Source organism: Corapipo altera, unplaced genomic scaffold, assembly GCF_003945725.1.
Source record: "Corapipo altera isolate COAL_440 unplaced genomic scaffold, ASM394572v1 61153, whole genome shotgun sequence".
Classification (NCBI taxonomy): Eukaryota; Metazoa; Chordata; class Aves; order Passeriformes; family Pipridae; genus Corapipo; species Corapipo altera.
Window position 1 is genome coordinate 2,112,550 of NW_020884958.1, and position 20,710 is coordinate 2,133,259.

Consider the following 20,710-nt stretch of genomic DNA (forward strand, 5'->3'; position numbering starts at 1 on the left):
TACAGTTCTCATTGTACATTTTAGTAATACAGGTTTCCCTGATTGCTTGCTGCTGGAACCAGCAGAACACACATTTTCACCCTTACACAAGTGCTGATCAAACATGCACCAAGATGTGACAGCCTCACATTCTCTCTGCAGCTTCACCCCTGGCATGTCCAAAGGCACCTCATTATCCTAGTGCCACCACAGCATGAGCATGCAGGTGATTTTGAACAGGTTGCAACAGGACAACAGTGGGTTAAAATGTCTTTCCCAAAGCTCTCTTCCACACAAGCCTAACCAATGCAAACAAAAGGGCCTAAGATTTTACTGCAAGAGGCAGTCACGCTATTTTGTGTTCTCCAAGTACAGACATTTTAGTGTTTTCAAAGTGATCAAAACCACAATGGTGGCAGGAATCACTGCAAAAGCCAAACTGTGTGGGAAAAAGCACATATGACATTGTAACATGAAGACCTGCTTGCCTGCCTTGCACCCAAACACAATGCAGACCACTTGCTTGGTATCACTGCTTAAAAAGAATAAAACTAAGAAAATGGCATCACGGCTGCAACAATTAGAAGGTACCAGACAAACGGCACTCAGTTTGCTGTCACAATGACCCACAACATACTGGTTTTTAACAACAAATGAGAAAGTTATCCTTTGGATCATGCTGCCCTTGAGGAAAAGCGTATACACACTTTGGAGCCTGGAAAAGAGGGAAGACACTCGATTATCTCTGGTTTTCCATCATCAGAGAACCCCTTGCCCGTCCACTATGAACTGAGAGGCAAAGAGCCATCAACAGTAAGCCCATCAGACCAGTAACATGGTGTCAGAGTGGAGACACTGGATGTCCAAAAACTGACTGAGTTATACTTGATTTTCCGTTGTTAACTATGAAATTGCCTGGTAGCTGATCATGAACAAATGTGTGCAGTAAGTTTCAACCCTTGGCTGATGACTGTCTCCCAGATTGTCTCCTGTGTGAGGAGCAGGACATCCTACTTTGCCAGAACACTGAAAAGAGGAGTTGAACACACAAAGCAGAAGCTCAGAGTACTGGATCTAAATCTCACCACACAGAATCCAACTCATTAAAAACTTTTCTAACAGTGTAAATGCCTGTTTTCCAGTTTTGCTACACCACTCAAATAAATTGTCCTGTCAGTGGAAGTACTTCTTGCAGGTGCCTCCTCAGATCCCTTATAAGAAACTAAGTACATATCACTAATGACAGCAAGGAAAGGAACAAAAACCTGCCAACAATATGCAAAGTAAGCCCATACATGTTTGCCATCACAAAAAAAACCACAAAAAACCCAAAACAATTTTGCAGTATTTAAGACAGAAAAGCACTTTTTCTGATGAGAGTTCTGACCTTTTTCTGCTTGCAGAAGTCACATTTTAACATTTCAGCACAGTAGAAAACCATTTTATGGCTAACGATACCAAAGTAATACAGTTCGCAGCATATCTGAAATGACAACCCTTGCTACAAAACCCACCTTGTTATGAATAAAGCTACATGAATAGCTATCTGGATTCCTAAACTCATTCTCCTAAAAATGTGTTGCTGAATCCAGTGGTGGCAATGCAGAGTTTGATCCATAGAAGAACAGGATGCCACAGATTTTAAGAGTCCTGTTAGGGTTGTTTTCCCTTGCTTCTAGCTTCATATGGAAAATTATCCCATATCCAAATGATAAGCAGCAGTATAAAATCTATGGATACAGTTCTGCACCACTTATACCTTCAAGAGAGTTTAAGTGTTCTGTCAGCACAGCAGAGGCCTTGTGACAACTTCTCACTGTGGAAGAAGTGGGAGGAAAGTGAAATCTCAATGCCACAGCTCCTAGCAACAAAATTTACATTTATGCCACTTGGCCAGAACTTCACAGATGTTGTGGAAGTAGAACACAAACACAACTGTGCAAATAGCAGGTATATGCATGCTAATATCCAGAAAGCCAAACAAAATGGCCACAAGCCTTATTTTGAACTATCTCACACCCATGAACCTCTCCTTGTCCTTCATGTCTCAAACTGTCATCATGGTTGGTCTGTTCCATTTGGTGATACACTGAATTCCTTCCAGAAATTTTCAGTATATCACTTGGTGTTGGTTTGAATGATACCCACCAAAGTTTGGTGTCACGTCAGCTTAATCTGCTATATCTGATAACGCTTCTCTCTTTCTTGCAAAAGGATTAGCAGGGCATGATAAATAAAGAAGGGAATTCTTTAAAAAATGAAACAAGCAGTCTCTGGAAAAAAAACAACAAACCACTGAATTTATCCATGAAATTAACAAGATTGATCCTGCTCCCTACTCTCATTTAACTCATATAAGCTAATTGTTCTAGCTCTCATTTAATCCCTTCAAACTTTAAAGAGAATCTAAATGAAACTGTTGTGCAGTATCTTGGGGAAAAGAAAGACTATTTCTGGCCTTTCCCCATCCATCTGAAGGCATGTCATTTTGACTTAGACTAATTAATTTGCCTTGTGATCTTCAATGAACAAATGCAAAAGGGAATTGGTTGTTTCTTTTACCTTTGATTGGTTAAAACTCCATCTATCTTTATGGACATCTACAGCAATAAACCAGCAGGTGTGGTCAACGTGAAAGTAACTCTTCATATACATAAAGTACTCTGTTACAGAGATTAGTTAAACGATCAGTTTAATGAAAATATATTGTACAGAGCTCTATGTTCAGTGTCTCATTTGCACAACCCATAAAGAAAATAATCAAGAGGATTTATTATTTACACTAGTCTTGCAAGGCTCTGGCTGTAAACTAGATATTGAAGTATGATGTCCCTGATATCTGGGATGCTACCATGAAGGGCTTGTGCCTGAATTTCACTCTTTGAAACCAATTCCATTGCACTTAGTGACTCTCCATGCAAAGTACCAACAGGCACTGAGGAAACTCTGAACAATTGCAACAGGAGAAAACCAGCAGCCTCCTCCTCAGGCTGTTATTACAGTCAACTGGTGAAAAAAAGAGGAAGACATTGAAGGGAAAAAAGAAAGCAAAAGAAAATTTCAAGAATACAGAAAGTTACAATGTAATGGTGCAAATGAGAGGAACATTGGATGAGGTATAGAAAAATTCCTACAGGATGGAGGGCAGGAAAGGAAAACAGACCACAGGTTTTGCCTGGGATGTAAAACCACAAGACTGAAAATTCTGTTTACTTTAATAAAGGGGTATCAATGCAACAGACTCCCTTCCCCTCCCCAATTTATCAGGATTTTGCAGAAGATATTTTAATATTATTTTTTTAATTATTATAATAATTTAATACAGGATAAAAATGTCCAAAGATATTTTCCTTAATGCAGAAAACTGGCTTTGTTTTTTTTTCTTTACAAAACCTCCTTAGCCAACAGTCCTACTGAAATCTATTGAGCTACAAAAAAAAAAAATCCAAAGGGCTGCTTAAGCGTTAGAAAGAATGAGACGTATTTGTTCTTTATTTGTTATGGAGTTTCACAGCTCTGCACAGAACTAATATCAGAAAATTCAGTATTAAAACATATTTCAAAAATATATGCTGCATGGTGCTCTTGTATGTCATCCCTGCTGAGCGTGAAGTTCAAGTCAGCCACTGATCCAAACATTTGCATGGAAGGACAAGGCTTGTGCAAAGTGCCAGCTACTCTCAGGCTTCAGATGGACATCTCCAAGTCTCAAATTTCCAGACTCCTCTCCTCCCACTACCCTGCTATGACCACTTAGGAAGCCCACACTTTTGGAGGGTGTTCATACAGGTTAGATAAACCAGTAAAAATATTGAGATAAGCATGAGAAGGAACAGAGCACAGCGGTGTTAGACAGGGCAAGGGGAGCAAAATCAGGTGAGTAACATGTGTCTATGTATCTCCAATTTTTTTTCAGGGGATGAATGCTGCATTGCAAATTTCCTATCAAAATCATGGTGAGCTAAAATTAAAAACTAGACATGTAATAGGCACAAGCTAGTGGACTCTAGACAGAAAGAAAAAAAACATTCATTTTGTCCCCTTAAGGCCCAGCAAGCAAAACTGTGTGAGTATTGATTGCAAGCTGTAATATTATGAAAGTAAACAAACAACTGCCTCACCACAATGCAGCCTTTGGCAATGAGTCCAGAGGCAGAGCCTCTTGCTCCTCTGATATTCTGTGACTCATACTGGCAGTGGAGCTGTCAGAGCCACACAAGGACTGCATGGACTCACACTCCTGCAAATCCGACAGAAAGCCAATCTTATGTGGACTTTTTGATTGTTCACTTGGTTTATAAACATCACCTTCACCTTCAACCCTTGCAAGGACAGAGCACAAAGGATTCCTGCCGTATCTGCTCGCTTCCCTCATATGAAACACTATGGTAGAAGCCCTCCTTAATAGCAACAAAAAAAATTTTTTTTTGCTTTCCTCTTTTTATGTCTGTGTCCATTATGTGGCCAAGGGAAGCAAATATAATCCCTATACGTTGAATAGTATAATTTGCCCATTTCTGAGGACAGTACTGAACTACAGCTCACGTGGTTTATGTGGGCCTCAGAAACACAATCTGGATGGAAAGTCAAGACTTTAAGAATTTACTGTTAGACTACAACATATCTTAACAGTCTAAAAAATAACTTGTTATTAGTCCAGATCTATTTATTACCATAAAAAAATACAGTAAATGATAACACAACCATTTCTAAATAGTAAAAAATCTGTTACAGACTTTATAATACCTCTCTGTTCTCTGCTCTCCTCAAACTCCTCCCTTAGTCTTACTTAGACTGGAACAGGAGAGAGAGGGTTATGGCAAGCTGTCATTGTCCACAGCTTTTCTCCAAGAGAAAGGTATCAATGCTGATGGGGGGAGCTTATTCCTCTTTTATTCTAGGATCCAATTTGGCTTATTTTTATACATTTTCTAACATACCTTACTCCTTGCTTGTTCTACACTCTTCTGCAATTCCATGCCACAGTCAGATTTCATAGACTCATAGGATCATTTTGGTTGGAAAAGTCCTCTAAGACCATGGAGTCTGACTGTTAAACTCAGCACTGCCAAATCCACCACTAAATCATGGCCCCAAGTGCCACACCCATGTCTTTTAAATTCCTCCAGAGATGGTAACTCTATCACTTCCCTGGGCAGCCTTCTCCAGAGCTTTACAACTGTTTTAGGGAAGACATTATTCCAAATATCCAATCTATTGGATATTTGATAGCTATACTTTATATTTTCTCTTGTCTCTCTTTGTAACACCTAAAACCAGCTTGACCCAAGCCATAACTTCTCTCCTTTTCCAGTAACTGACCAATAGTGGGTGGGTGGGCTGGTTGTATCACGTTGTGCCCACAGTTTTCAAGCCTCTGCTATTATCCCATGTCTGTTCTTCTCCATCCTGCAATTTTATTCTATGTTCAGACAGTTCATTTTTAAAAGAATACAGAACTTGTTAGTTCTACCTACTAGGCAGAGAAATTAATGAAGATTATTATAAAAATAGGCATTAAATTATACAAGCATATAAAAGTAAGCTGAAGGTAAAACTGATTAAATAAGAGCTATCACACTTTTAGACAAGAGTGAACAAAGATCAGAATAAAGCTCCAGGCAAACCCTGACAACACAGTTCTGACAAAACCTTGTCCTCAAAGCATTATTCAGAACCTGTGCTGCTACTAGAATAGGCAATAGCATTTCTCTGGCTACAAGGCCACTACCCAGACTTTGATAGACAGTAATGCTCTAGATCTTGAGAGTGTAAAATATGTTTTTTCACCTACGAATCCAGTAAGGCTTTTGCAAACCTTTCTATTGAGATAAGCTCCTGATTAGGGTTAAATCTTGGTCTTCCTGGAGGCCTGCACCCTTGCCTGTGTAATTTTATCTCACAACACCTGTAGAGGCCTCAGAGGAGCTCACACAGCCATTGTTTGACCTGTTAAACATTTGATTTTTAAAGCCAATATAGCCTACACAAACATCTGAACTTTTAAAGTGACTACAGCACAAAAAGACAAATCCTGAAGTTCCTGTAGCTGAGACCATAATGTCACTTCTAAGAGTGTAATGTTATTAAAATCACGGTTTTTAACAGAGTTTTAATGAGACATACACCTGTTGCAGGTAAACTGTATACAGAAAGTTAGCTTGCAATACTTTGTGGACACTTCTATGAGCATATGTGTGTGTGCATACATCTGTTATTTTCTGAGGGTCACTGATTTATACACTGCTTTTTTAAAATACCCCAACTACAGTAGTAGAAAAAAGGTGCAATCACCCCATTCACAACACTAAAAGACCTATGTGGTCTGTTAAAACTCAGTTTATCTTGGAAGGCAGTCCTAGACTAGGCTGATCTATTTACAGTTGCTGCTCCTAGTGCTCAAAACATCACGTTTTATAGATGCACAAGACTTCATTTCTCTAGATATGTATACACACATGTGCATTTACACACCTTTTCTGATTACATACTGAAATACTGTGCTCATATCTTACTAATCGATTAAGCATAATCAATATTAATAATATGAAGTATATATATTATCACAAAGGTAGTACTTTTCCAATTTGGAAATCAACACGCTTTTAAATTCTGTCATGTCCCAGCATGACATTTACTGAGACACCACCCCACTGCTTCAACTCCGTGCCAAGGAGAGGTACCTGCCACAACGTTCTCCCACCAACATGCACTTTTGACACCACTTTTCCCAAAAGTAAGTGGCAAGTCACCATTTGCAAAGCAGCAGTTTGCATTGCCTGTTTGTCTCTCATAACCCTAGGATTTTTCTCTATCTCATAATCATCTATTTTGCTCCTAAACACTCCTATTTCACTTACCAAGGTTCTGCCTCAGCGCATGCAGCACAGATATTTCTAAGCCCTACAACTAGATGCCTTCACGGGCAAGATCATTGACCACAGCTGTTCTACATGCAGCCTGGTCAATATGCAGATCCTGGCCACAGCCTTGGTTTAGAATGGCACTCTCCAAACCTTTGTGACTGCAAACTATCGGAAAAATAAATCTGAGAAACCCCCTCCCTCTCCCAGTGTATGTAATTTATAAATCATATACATGTACCACCATATTATGTAAATTATAAAACACACCAAAAAAAGTAAAAAGTGTGAGCTAAAGATGAAATAAATGTTGTTCTAAAAATTTATTAATAGGACAAAAATATTTTTTTCCACACCCCAGTGGACTGTTTTATGCACCTCTTGTGGTACATGCACTCTGCTTTGGACACCACTGGTTTAAAAGATCACAGACAGAGCCTGAACATCTCTTCTAACCTAAATATGCTTTCATTTGGCACATACCTTTTCCTCCAATGTAGCTTTCACCTTTTAATACTACTTTTAAAGCTTCCAGAAGCCAATGCACCTCCTCAGAATGATGATTTGTGGCCACAGGCTTTTCCAGCCACCTGCTGAGAGGCTGTAGGGGAAGCTTGCACAGCATTTTCTCATTCAGCTACGGCAAGGCAAATACTTCTTTCTCATTTAAGAAGCCACTCAGATTACATATTTTTATCTAAAGGGCCCAATTTTGCAGCCAAGCCTGTTTAAAGTTTTGGGGTCAGCTCAGTAGCCTGGTAACAACTTTGTATGTCTCTCATTGTGCATTTCCTCTCCTTCCCTTATTCCAGCCACAAAGAGTGCTCCAAAATTCTCTTTGAAGAATCCCAGTTTCTCATGAGCAAGAGCACTGGAACTTGTGAACCTCTGCTCCTCTGGGTAAAGAATGGGGTTGAACTAGGTCAACCCATAGGTCCCTGTCCACCCCACCATCAGTTTTGGAAGGTCCTCTAGTAACAGCTAGGGTTAAGCATTACATTGCCTTAGTGCTGCACTCAAAACTTTCCCACCTCAGCTCCACAAGCTCATAGTGGAGTTGCTCATATTTTTTGATACTGCACAGCACTTTTAACTCATTATTTCACTGCAAAACTAATCTTAAATTACATGCTCCATCTCATTTTCTCTTGTTTTTTAGTCCTTTAGCATTAAAGTTCTTTGTTCTGCCTCTGCCAGCATTCCCTTGCACATCTGATTTCTTCATAAGACAGTGGTTGTGCTTTTCCTTCCAGCTTTGCAAACTCATGGACAGTATCCAGGACAGTCCTGAAAGAAGCTGGATTTTAAGAGTCAGTACACCACTCTATAACTCACATCTCTTAAGTGGGTCATCTTTTTCTATGAGAAACAAGGAAGTGACCATTTAGTGAGATGCATGAAAAAGCTTTTAGACTCTTGCACAGTCATAACCGTAAAAAGACGTCAAACCGGTTTTTGACCTTTCTCTTATAAATGTTCCTGGCTTTTCTGTCCTTTATCCAATTTTGCAGAAAAGCCTGCTGAAAGTAAAAATAAAAATAAAACTTGGGATCCAACTACCTTGAGGAAGACATGCAGGGACAAAGACCTCTGTTCAACTAGGACTACAATGAGAACATTTTAAACTAGTATCAGCTAAGGCTGGGCTTCTATTGGGCTCCACCTTACTCAGACTCTCGCATAACTTTATCAGTCTCTGTCAGATCACACTGCACAAGCTGACACCGAACGAACCCCAAATTTGCCTCAGCCAAGTTCCAGATAGATTAAGATCACAAAGCAAAGGCCACATTTTCCCTTCTCTGTGTTTTTCCTATGATCCTTTATCATTTAAGTTGTCCAAAAATCTGCATTGTAAGTGACATGTCAGATTTACAGACTCACACATTATCTGGTGCTCAGTGATGACCTAGCAAACCCTCAGAATGGCTTGCACTCCTTTCTCCACCAACTCAGTGCACTCATGCCATCTATGTGGGCCAAAGAAATACACCTCACAGTAAGAGCCAAGAATTTAATGTTAGCCTAACTGAAGTCTTAAAGCTAATGAAGACTTCAGTCTATGGCTTGTTACTAGCAGTGGATACAATGGACACATCAGGAGAAGTGGTAGGACCCCTCTACTATTTCTCCACAAATTTAAGCCATTATTTCATAACCCTAGGTTTACTCATTTAGCTGCTAATATCAGGAGTCAATTATCCATTCATAACTCTATCATAACCACGATTATTCAACAGATTATGGGATCATAAGAGCTGCCAGTTTCCTCTCAGAGCTTCCAGTGGAGCCATGTGATGTTACCATCCCATTTAAAAAGCCAGGCACCAATCATACAACATGGCCACAGCTTAGTTTAAAAGCCACCATTATGCATCTCCTTACCCTTGTAAATGGAGAAGGAAACAACCAACATCTGTGTGACACTGGCATCTCGGCCAATAGACCAGGGGCTGAACCTGACTCCTCCAAAACAAAAAGATGCTTTAGCCTGTGCCCACTTTTTCACAGGAAGTGCCACAAAAGACATCCAAACTCTGCAGACTAGTCATCTGAGGGGTCCATGAGACAATTTTTCCACAGCTAATCTCAGCTGCTCAATATTTAGAAGTGTCCAAACACAGACCTAATTGCTGCTTTCCACTGCCAATGACAAGTGCATCCACAGGGAGATACTTCTGCTCCCCTTCCAGTCAGATGCATTAGTGAACCCTGTAGAGAGCACAGCTGCCATGAAAATGGCCAGGGCTGAATTTTTCAAAGCCGTGCTGATCTAACTGCATAGCCACCAAATGCAGAAACAAAACTTCCATAAACAGCAGAGTTCAGCAACAGCTAAGATCATGTCTCCATTTCACTAAAAGTTCAGCTCTCAGACTCCCAGCCCCTGGATGAAGGGTACCAGACCTGTGAGTCTCCGTGCATTTTTCAGGCACTAAGCATAGCTGTAATTAAGAATTGTTAAAAAGAGTATCACTGGTTAACTACATTTGCAGGCTACATTCTGAATCAAGTGTTGCCTGTCCTCTTACAGCTGCCAAAAAGTCATAGAAGAGCCAAATTGTGCAATCAGTGAATTCAGCAGAATCACAGACACAGGCCCACCACCTCACCCAGACCAATTTCCCACTGCTTGGCAATCCACAGTGCACTGATCTGGTATTAATGAGTGTGCAATCACTCTCTCAGTGCTGACAAATAGGAATTGGACCCAGAGGATCTCTCCTTGTATGCAGAAGTTGAACATTTTTACCTGCTCCTACTGACAAAACTGGAATGTCTCCAAGCCCACCTCCTCATACATTCTGGCACAACGGAAAAAAGACAGCAGGAAATTGAGAGAGAAATGGATGACAGTGGGGAGGAGAAGATCCACTGTATTGAGTCTGGTCCCATGGAGCAAAGCCACAATAATAATGACTGGCATAAAAGAGTCCCAAGATAAGCAATACAACAATTGTCACAACTGTTGCTCATAAGAGAATGACTATGACAGCTAAACACAGTCAACTTCCCCAAACGATGAGGAACATATGATAGTGCTTTCCAAGTGTTTGGGAAGTATAAATTACTTTACAGCTTTGTTCTGATAAGAGTTACTTTCCAAAGGATCTTTTAATTTAAGGGCCTGTTTGCAAAGAGATATGCAAGCGCCAAGACGCAAAACAACAACATGTCTGTTCTAACAAAGGAATGAAAGTATTTACAGTGCTGGTGATAGCAACAAGTAGCAGGATGAAATGTAAAAAAAAAGAATTGTGACAAGTATCAGATTTAATATATCACACATTTCTAGCATGGAAAATTTTGAAAATATTCCAGCACTCTGTGACATCTTTTCTAACATTAATGATCTAGCCAAGCATATCAAACACAGACAGCAGAAAGGGCAATGCCTGCTATCAGGCACGAGCCACACAGCCTCTTCTCATCTTTTAACCTGAGTGATCAGGCATGTAATGTGACATCTTCCCAGTTCTCAGTGGATACACAAATATATAAAAAACTGAAGTGTAACCATGTTATTACCTCTCTCAGAAAGCTGAAAGGGCTACCAGCACTTTCTGCATACCTTTTTCACCACAGTAGTGTCCACATACATTACAATTCCAGCTCTGGGGTCCCCAACACAAGGAAGATGTTGACCTGTTGGAACAAGTCTAGTTGATCAGAGGGCTGGAGCACCTCATCTGTGAAGAAAAACTGAGAGCTGAGACTGTTCAGCCAGGAGAAGGCTCCAGAGAGACCTTAATGCTGCCTTGTGGTACCTAAAGGGGACTTAAAAGAACACTGAAGAGGGACTTTTCACAAGGGCATGGAGTGACAAGACAGGGGGCAGCAGTTTTAAGATAAAGGAGACTAGATTTAGACTAGGTATTAAGAAGAAGTTCTTCCCTGTGAGGGTGGTGAGGCAATGGCACAGGTTGCCCAGACAGGTTGTGGACTAACCACCCCTGGGAAGAGTCCAAGGCCACACTGGGTGGGGTTTTGAAAAACCTTGTCTCATGGAAGGTTCCCTGCCCACGGTAGTGGGGTTGGAAGTAGATGATGTTTAAGGTTCCTTCCAACTCTAACAATTCTATGGTTCTCTGATTCTACAGTGCAAAATAAGCCCTACAACCATTATAAAAAATCTACAGATCCATTATCCCAAGCTGATACTTGACACTGCTTTTTCAAATTATATTTGTCTCTCTAAGTGATGATTTGTGGACATAGCAGGGCTTACAGAAAACCAGAAAACTTTTAAGAGGTAGTCAGGACTCCTATGACTTTTGCATCAATACTCAGACAGTCTGGACGCTGTCAGTGGCTTCCAGTGACTTCAGTGGGGTGAGGTTTCCCATTTTCTTTTTATCAAGACATTGCTATCAGAGGAATAAAATTCATCCATTTTTAAACTAGCATGTTCCTTATCATCAGGCAAGGTTTCATAAGAGACAGGAAAAGCCGATTTATGTATCTCTCTGTCCAGAATTTTTCTCGGAGGAAGTCCTACCCTGTTCTACCTAAAAAGCAAGAAACAAAAACAAAACATTTTCTTACATATCACTTACAAGGGCTCCTCACAGACGTTAGACAATTTTATCTCAGAATTCTTATGTGAAAACATCACTAAAAATCAACATAAATGGTACCAGCAGGACGTGTTGTTTTGATCATCACGTGTTGTTTTGAACTTCAGCTTCTGAAGTTTGCAGGCTGAACCACTCAGACACCAAAGGTATGCACAACTTCACTCTTAAGCACTGTCCTTTGTCGTGCCATCTATAAGGTCACAGTAATGACAGTGACCCCCTACTGATAGGAATGTGCCAAAAATATCAGACAAGGTTTAAAATAAAGCCCCCTATATTGCCATAGCTGTGTTTGTTTGCCATGGTAAGTATGCACAAGGGCAACTGGAATGAATTCTAATCAACAGAAGTTTGGGGTTCTCCCGACTATTTTGTTTTCCCTAGAATGACTTAGCAGATTGTTGCCAGTCCAGGTAACATACCAAAATAATTTGAAGACAAATTAAGTTCTAGAAGCTGCTTTCATACATTCATGTGACTCCCAACAGAGACTCAGCCCTTTCGACTACCACTAATTCAAATCAGATTAAGGGCACTGAGGGCACTGCAGGAACCAACTGCATGTGTTTGCTGAGGACAGAAGGGAGTCGTGTAGCTAAACCCTGAGTGAGCTCACAGACTAATGGATTTAACAAAGTTCATTTGAACACTTGGGTCAGTTTGATTCTTTTGACGTGGACACAATCTCTGCATGGATCAAGGGCAAGGAAAGGCCTGTTAAAAGATAATTTTCAGAAGGCATGTTGCAACAGAAATGTTAGAACTTGTATGAGGAAAGTATGAATGTGAGCGAAGGGAAGAGAGAAAGTGCCAGAAGAAACAAGAGACAAAGGGTTAAAAAGAAAGGCATGCATTATTCACCACACAGCACTATAAGCATGGTTTCACTGAAACAGAAAAGATAAGCTGCAAAGAGGGTGAAGAATATATCTGGAAACATAAAATACTCTGATAAGGAAAACATCAGAACTGTGAAATTCAGTAACGTTGCACAAGACTTGAAAGAATGTTGAAAAGGTGAAAAAAATAATTTATGTTAAAGATCCATGCTAGCACTCATTGCTAAAGACTACAAAAGAAATGCAATTCTAAACCCCACTCGCCACTGCCAGCTGAGTCCCAGAGGTGCAACAGGGTTCAGGAGCCACCATGGAACTGGGTCATCAGTTCATTCACATCTGAGCCATGCTACGATTTAATATAATTATTAACAACAGGATACAAACTTCCCTTATTCAATGGCCCACCACAGAGAAAGGGCTCTGCTATAAAACTGAGTGAGAAAAAACATGCAAGTAAAAATGAAGTCCAAACTCATCTAGATGAATTTTCAGTAAATCCAGAAGCTTAGACATAATTCAGGGAATACAGAACTATAAAGATGACACCAAGACAAGTGATGAGGCTGACAGCCCTGAAGGACGAGATGCCATTCAGAGGGACCTGGACAAGTTTGAGAAGTGGGCCCAGAGGAGTCTCATCAAGTCCAATAAGGCCAAGTGCAAGGTCCTGCACCTGGGATGAGGCAATCCCAAGCACAAATGTGATTCTACGAAGATAACAAGCAGCTTGAAGAACAAATTCAAAGAGGAAGAATTACAGAACTGCAGGAAGAAGTCATCATGGCTAGGCTTTGCAAACAAAGATTTGGGAAGCATGCTAGAGTTAATTTGGGTACATCTTTTGAGGCAGGTGTATATGCCTTTGTCTTTTGATCTTTGTGTGACTGCATTTGTAGAAGACGGCCGTTTCGACCCTCGCCTGGCTTTGCAAATGTGGGTAAGGCCTTCAAGCCTGTGCAGTGGATTTTTTAGGTGAGACACAGTATGCACGGAACTGAACCCACCTTTTAATCCCAAGGTTCATCTGCCAGGGCCGAGCAAGCTTGGACCGTGGCAGCGAGGTCCTCAGGATGTAGGTTTAATTAGAGTGACCTTCTCTTAGATGGATGGCCTTACAGGGCTGAACGAGCTCCATCTGCCCGAGTTTAGAGTTGTCCTTCTCCTTTGTGTGCTCCGAGGCTCCCCCTCTCATGTCCCACAAGGGTATAGTCCACGCCGGCAAAGCTCCTCCTCTCTCACTCCTTTCCACGCCCAGGGCTGGGGACCGCTGGAGGCCACCCTGTGCCCAGGGCGCCTGGGAAGGGGGTGGCCCCACCGTGGGCCCCGGGGCGGACCCGCGCCAAGTGGAGGTTCCAGCAGGCAGGGGTTGCCCCGTGCCCACACAGGAGGAAGTACTGACTAACAAACATGGTACTGCCATAACCAGTGGCAGGCCACAGGATTTTTATGAACTCTTTAAGGCCTTCAGTCTTGCCTGGCTGTGTCTTGGCCAGCATGAAGCTTTGATTTATCTTGCAGAGCAAAATCAGTCTGCTGTTACCCAGCAGGTAAAAGAAAAAATCCTGCTGCTACTCAGCAGGTAACAACCAGGTTACTGTTCCCTCCATCAACTGGAGCTCATATTTGTGCAGTTGTGTGGTGCAATGCCTATGAGTAAAATATTTTTGGTATATTTCTGCAATTAAGAACCTTGACATGAAACTGTTTTATGTGAAACAAACTACCTACAAACCTAGAATAAAACTGCAGCACAGATTAGAAAATAAACTCTTGGCTCTGTGTAGAAGGTATATTTCCTATATCCTACATAAGCTGCAGAGCAACAAAAGGAACCCATTATCTGATTAATTAACAATAAAAAAAATCCTATCAGTCTGAAATGGTTAGTCATTTTTAACTGAATTCTCTCCAGAGTTACTAGCCACAGAATATTTCTCTAAATGATGTGATAGAGTTTGGTAGTATCCAGGACCTTATAACATATTTTAACTTATTCTCACCTCAGTAATTTTGTCTTTGATTTGAATGTCGTTACTGATTTTCCTCCTAAGTCATGAAACCTGATGATTATCCATAAATCAAAGTATTTTAGGATAACTTTAAAATGGGACTTTCAAGGACCCTTAGATAAAAAATTACAAACTACATATATGCATTCTAAAATCATGAGAGAGATACTCATAATTTAAAATATTTACTTGAAAACTATTCTTTTAACATAACACTCCTTGATTCATCTTTTCCTGTTTTTCTGAGCTCTTGGAAGGCGTATCTTCCTATGACAAAGCTTTTCACTGAAAGCACTGTGCATAGGACTAAAACAAAAAGCAAGAGAGACACAGATTATGTAGCCACTGTACACTGGAAGCAAAGGCTTTAAGCACGAAGTATAATTCTACAAACCCATTTTGTAAAAAACCTACATCATCAGCACAAGATGTTGCACAAATGGTCCTTGGAGGTTACAAGAAGAATGGAAATGCTTGCATTTCCTTCTGGATGGTAGTAGATCTCTGCTGGACGCAATGCAGGAAGGTTTTTTTTCAATGTATAATAGTGGCATCAGAAATGTTTTTATTGGAGGTCAGTTCCACTGACCAGCCCCACATGTAAGTGGGGCACTGGTGCACGCATAGAAAAATGACTGTTTAACACCATTTTCACAAGTGACATTTTGTTTTGAGACACTGCAGGATATGGGCTGACAAGAACAGGCTGTCTAACTGATTTAAAATCACTGGAGTGAAACATGATTGGTATGCTGTTTATCTCCATACGAATCAAATGCCTTTACTCTCTCACTCACATTTACTAAAATGGCATCTGACTAACAAAACCTGCTGTCCTCCAGGTAATATGATAATCACAAAGGTCAGGTGGAAGGAGAAATTTGGGGGGAGAGGGAATCTCAGTTCAGCTTGCTATTATGGTACCACAGTAGAAAACAGAAAATGAATTCTGTTATCCAGAAAATCTTATAAAATTATCCTTTATTTACACACAGACCAACAAACCTATGGTGTGAAGGAAAAATAACTTAGTTAAAATCAGTACAAATTTTAGAGAACAGATGCCTTTGTTTCACCTTCAGCTTAGATAAGCTTAATATAATTTTAAAAGTGCTATATTCTAAGCCAAAGAAAGAAAAAGCACATATAAATTACTGTGTCACTATCACAGTCTTCACTGGCCTATAGCACAGAGACTTCTCAGGCTGAAGACACTGATCTCTGTTCCTTGAGGCAATGCAGTAAATACTGCTATTGAAATAGTTATTTGCTTCCTACACTGGTAGTGAAAAAAAAAAGGTGACAGAAACCAACTAGTTGTCAATCTTAAACTTGCAGCAGCTACATTTTCTTTGCTTGTTTTGTTTTTTTGTCTTTTTAGGTGCAAGTACAGAATATGTTAAAGTGTAGGCTTGCACACTGAGACTGTGAAATGTCCTCTCCAGGGCTATGAAGACACTTTACCTAAAATTAGGTAAGGTAAAATAACAGAGAACATACTGCAACTACATAGAGCCATTAAAGTTAGGATAAATTTAACTCTGCAAAGGTATTCCTTTCAAAACCAGAACTTCTCAACAAAAAGCTGTTTGAATTTTAAAAATCCTTTCCACTACCCTGAGCTGACAGAGTGTACGTTTTGTGTGTCCTTGCCAGAGGAAAAAGAGAGGAAAGAAGTCAGAGGTAAAAAGAACTCTACCCTCGGAAAGTAATTGTTTTCAAAACAGTCAATTTAATTTTCAACCTGAACATTTTGTAAATTTACTATGGCTATAAGCCTTTTTAATGAGCTTAAAAACACCCAAAAAACCCTGAAAGACTGAACAAGCTCTAACTTTCAAAATACAAAATTAAAGATATAACCATAGTTTTTCTCTCTCTTTTCGCTTTTCTCCCGCTTTCCCCTTGAGGGTTTAAGCATGTTACTTGTGGATCAACAGCATTTTTTGATCATGTCAAACAGCAGTTTTTCCACATTTCCCTTAATCTCTTTCACAGGTTCTCAAAAACAAGCACAAGCTCAGTAAACCTTTAGCTGGGTTGGTGAATGTGCCTTCTGTTTACATTTAGCGTTAATATTTTATTATTTCTTAACACTTTGGTTCTAGGAAGCAGAGGGAGGGCTGTTAAAATAAAAACAAATAAACCCCAGGATCACTTTCTAAAAGGGCAAGTTGTTCTGCAGAGATAGTTTTTACTAATGGAGAGGTTCTTGTGGCTGGCATTTGCAAACCTATTGCCTTGCCTCAAAAGTCAGTGAATAAGGCTGCTTTTTTCAGCTGTTGTACATCATGGCAAACACAGAAAACAACTCACCCTACCCCAAGCACAGTGTATTCCCCCTTGCTATTCCCTGACGAGTGAAATGGAAGCTATATACCTCTGGGACTAGGTTTTAATTTTTTGCTTGTTCTATTCCTGTTACAGGTCTCCTTGGAGAATTTGACTTGTTACTGGAAGTGAAATGCTTTATCAAAAATAAACAAAGCCAAAACAAAGAAAAGAACTCTATGTGTGCCACACACCCTGGTCTTTCTAAGTACTGTTTACATTGACATAAAGATCTCATGTATTCTTATTAACATTATTCCTGTCTCACTCAAAAACACACTTCCTCCCTGTTTCTCTCCCTGCTTCCATTACTTTCAACTCTCCATCCTTTCTTCTTTCCTTATTTTCTTCAGGTAGAACAAGCGAGGCACCAGCCTGCCTGCCCCACAGCAAGTCAGCTCCTATATTTTGCTAATAAAGAAAGAAACAACAAAAGCCCAGCACCCTTCCCCCCCCCCCCCTCCGCTCTTTGACAGAGGCATAAATTCAGGTGACTGCCACCTCTACCTCCCAGACACGGTTATTGATGAGCCAAAAACCCACGTCAGTCCTCAAGAGCTCAGGTTGTTCTCCTTATTTCTCAGTCCCTCAGTTAGCAGTTTCAGATTTGAGAATGAAAGAGACTCGTGTCTGTTACTCTCCTGTTTCAGAAAACACTCTCCAACACTTGAAACAGGTAACCCTTTGAAGCAGTTGCTACCCATTTCTGATGATGAACAGGCAGGAAACACATCTACATATTTGATAGCCTATCTATCCCAGAATTCTAATTTTGTTTAGGACCCAAAACTGAACAATATATTAGGCCTAATTCTACACTCAAAGCCAAATTACCCTCAGATTCAATAACAGGAAGCTTTGCATCCTTTTCCAACTTGAGGGTTTGTAGCAAGATAAAAGACATCCAAATGCATTTCTCATATGAATAACTATTCTGTTAAACATATCCCTTTTTTGGCATTATGCAGGTTTGTAATGCATGAAGGCATGAATCTGTCACCTTGAAGGCACATCCAAGTGGCAGTGAATATAAATTATTCCACTTAGCAAGGAACCCAAAATTCTCATTACACTGCAGCTTATAACAACCATTTAGACACCTACTATGATCCTTACTGTCAGCAAGAGGGAACTGAACACCTTTTTAAAGAATCAGTCTAGAGGGGTTTGTGCCTCTGGTGAAACCAGCCCGTCCCACAAGAAGAAACAAAACAGGGACTTGCCAGTGAGTAAATACATCCTCAAATGTAGTATTTTAAAAACTGGAACGTGCAAACATTTAAAGCAAATATCTTACATATGATTCTTGTTTTCTGAAGCCATATTGTAAATCCCAGGGGTTTATTTAGCCAAGGTAGCATAAACCAAATGCTGGGCCATGTGGTGTGAACAGAGAGGCACTGAGGCAACCTGAGGAGAACCTGCAGCAGCTTTAGCTCTGATCCTCAGTAAAAAACACAGCCTCCTTCAAGCTAAGATCCTTCACTCCTAGACCTTAGGCCAGATCAGACCTGTAATCAAAGAATAACATTTAAAATAGAACTTGGATAGAGAAAACTGAAAAAAACTTTCAGAAAAGTGAAACTAGAGCCTCCCCATCTTTCATTTTCTTGGATTTTCCTTATCATTATCATTAAATGCTCAAAGGAGAAGCATTTACATGCATGAAAGCTGGATTCTTTACACTCAGTGAACTTAAAACTTATCTGATTTGTTCTCAGAGAGGCATAATAACTTTGATGAGCTGCCAACAATGAAGACTGTTTTAGCAGGAATAAAGTGGTAAGACTATTTAAAGTGGTAAGACAATTTAAGTTAACTGGAAAGTTACTTGAGGTTAGTATTATTTGCTCGGTCTCAGGAGTAACTGAAAGGGCAAAAAAGCAATTAGGAACAAAGAAACTAGAATATTAAGCTGTGTTTTACAGCAGATTTCAGAAAATCAGTACAAAGTCTCACTTTAATGAACTATGCAACATCACATACTACTAAGCAATGGAAATGAGATTAAAGAAACTGTTGATAGACTCATAAAGCTTCAGTTTTGCTTTTAAGAGCTGCTGCATACGGACAAGCTCTTATATGAGGCTTTGGATAATTTAAATGTTTGTTATTTCTGCTGTGTTTTCCTCCATGTCCCTATGCACAACTTCTGAATCAAGAAGTCCTTCAAACACAACAAGTCTTGATTATAAAAAGGCAGGGTGCTTTTTTTAAGTGTTTGCTATCACAATCAAGAATTAAAGAACAGTAATCCAAAATTCTTTTGGAGTGCCATTTCCAAATGTTGTTCATTTGCCTGTCATCAGCAATGGCAGGCTTTTTTCTACTGCTTTCTTTTCATTACCACATAATCATTTTTCAAACTTCACTCTGTGAATAGTAATGATTTCTGCAGCTATGTACTTAGTGCAAACATATTTGCCTGAAGAAGTTAGAAAGCAGAGACTGCATTCCCAAAGTGTTCTCAGACTTTGCTGCTCTATATACATAGATGCAAAGTCTTATAATCCTGCAAACTTTAAAACTTGCTCTCAATTTATGTTACAAATTTTTTCATGCATTGCATTGTTCACTGAAGAGAAAAGCACAAAATCTAACCCCAATCCTCTTCAAGTTGGCATTAAGACTTTACTTTTCAAAAGCTTTCAATTTATTAGGGAAATGAGAAAATCAGTCCATAAACTCTTTTTTTCTAAAATGGAAAAGAATTCCCTGGAGCAAATGAGGAGCCAAAGCAGAAGTAACTTACATCTCCAGGAGGGTCAATCTGCAAAACTGCTCTGCCTCTCCAGGTGATTAGAAATTTTGCAAGGACCATCATGAATAACAATCCACTTCATAATTAAAAAGAAAAAAAAAAAAGTGCTTGAGTAGATGCAGTGTTTCAGGTGAAAAGTATCACTCCCATTTTTACAGACTTACAGGCTCTAGAGAAACATCAAATCACAGTGGTAATAAATACAATTCTTAATTTATGAACAACATTTCCCATTAGGAGATGAGCAGGATGGGGAATAGGAACCAAGTCTTCCAGATCCCGATGTCCATCACTATGCTATACCGTAAAAATTAGACAAGAAAAAATAAGCCTATTTCTAAATGTATTTACCTTTTCTGTGGTTTGCTGACATAGTTGAAAGTGCAGCACACACTCCAGCAAATTAAGATGTGGATACTTCAGAAGTGGGAGCTTTAAAATGCCTTCAGAGTTCTAGGTATAGCACTCTGTTAAATTGCCACAATCTGCAAAGGTCCTACTGAAAAAGGATTATACAAAAGAAGGAGGGTAGAGGGGGAACACCCTTAATGCTCTGATCTAGAAAGGTTTGAGGAAGAGCATATTAGTTTGTGTACTGGCAGAGCTGTGGGATGGCCAACTAGACTGAACCTATCAGGATGTGTTACAGAAGTATAAAGGTTGGTAGATTTTCCAAAAAAGGAAGAATGTGAGAAAGAAAGATTTGAGAGCAGGCTTTCATGAAATTTTCCCAAATTTTTCATCTGTAATTTGGAAGACAGACAATTCTTTTTTTGTGTGTGTGAAAAAAAAAAAAGTTTACCTATTGGGCAATTTTTATCAAATAATTTTGAAAAAAAAGTCACTT

General features: G+C 39.8%; 1 protein-coding gene and 1 long non-coding RNA gene across 5 annotated transcripts in view; one reads left to right on the forward strand and one right to left on the reverse strand.

The window, feature by feature from the left end:
• Nucleotides 1-20,710, reverse strand: part of PLPPR1 (phospholipid phosphatase related 1) — a 121,702-nt gene that overhangs the window by 68,520 nt on the left and 32,472 nt on the right. Inside the window, exon 1 of one of the 4 annotated variants that reach the window (XM_027663855.1) lies at nt 13,902-14,007. The exons of the other annotated variants lie outside the window; for them this stretch is intronic. The gene's annotated coding sequence lies outside the window, so the exon portion shown is untranslated. Of the gene's footprint in view, nt 1-13,901; nt 14,008-20,710 lie in introns of those variants that run through there. 4 annotated transcript variants of the gene reach the window in all.
• LOC113956866 lies at nt 14,094-17,277 on the forward strand. The gene is made up of 3 exons (XR_003530993.1): nt 14,094-14,309; nt 16,153-16,245; nt 17,199-17,277. It is a non-coding gene; the product is annotated as an uncharacterized LOC113956866 (long non-coding RNA).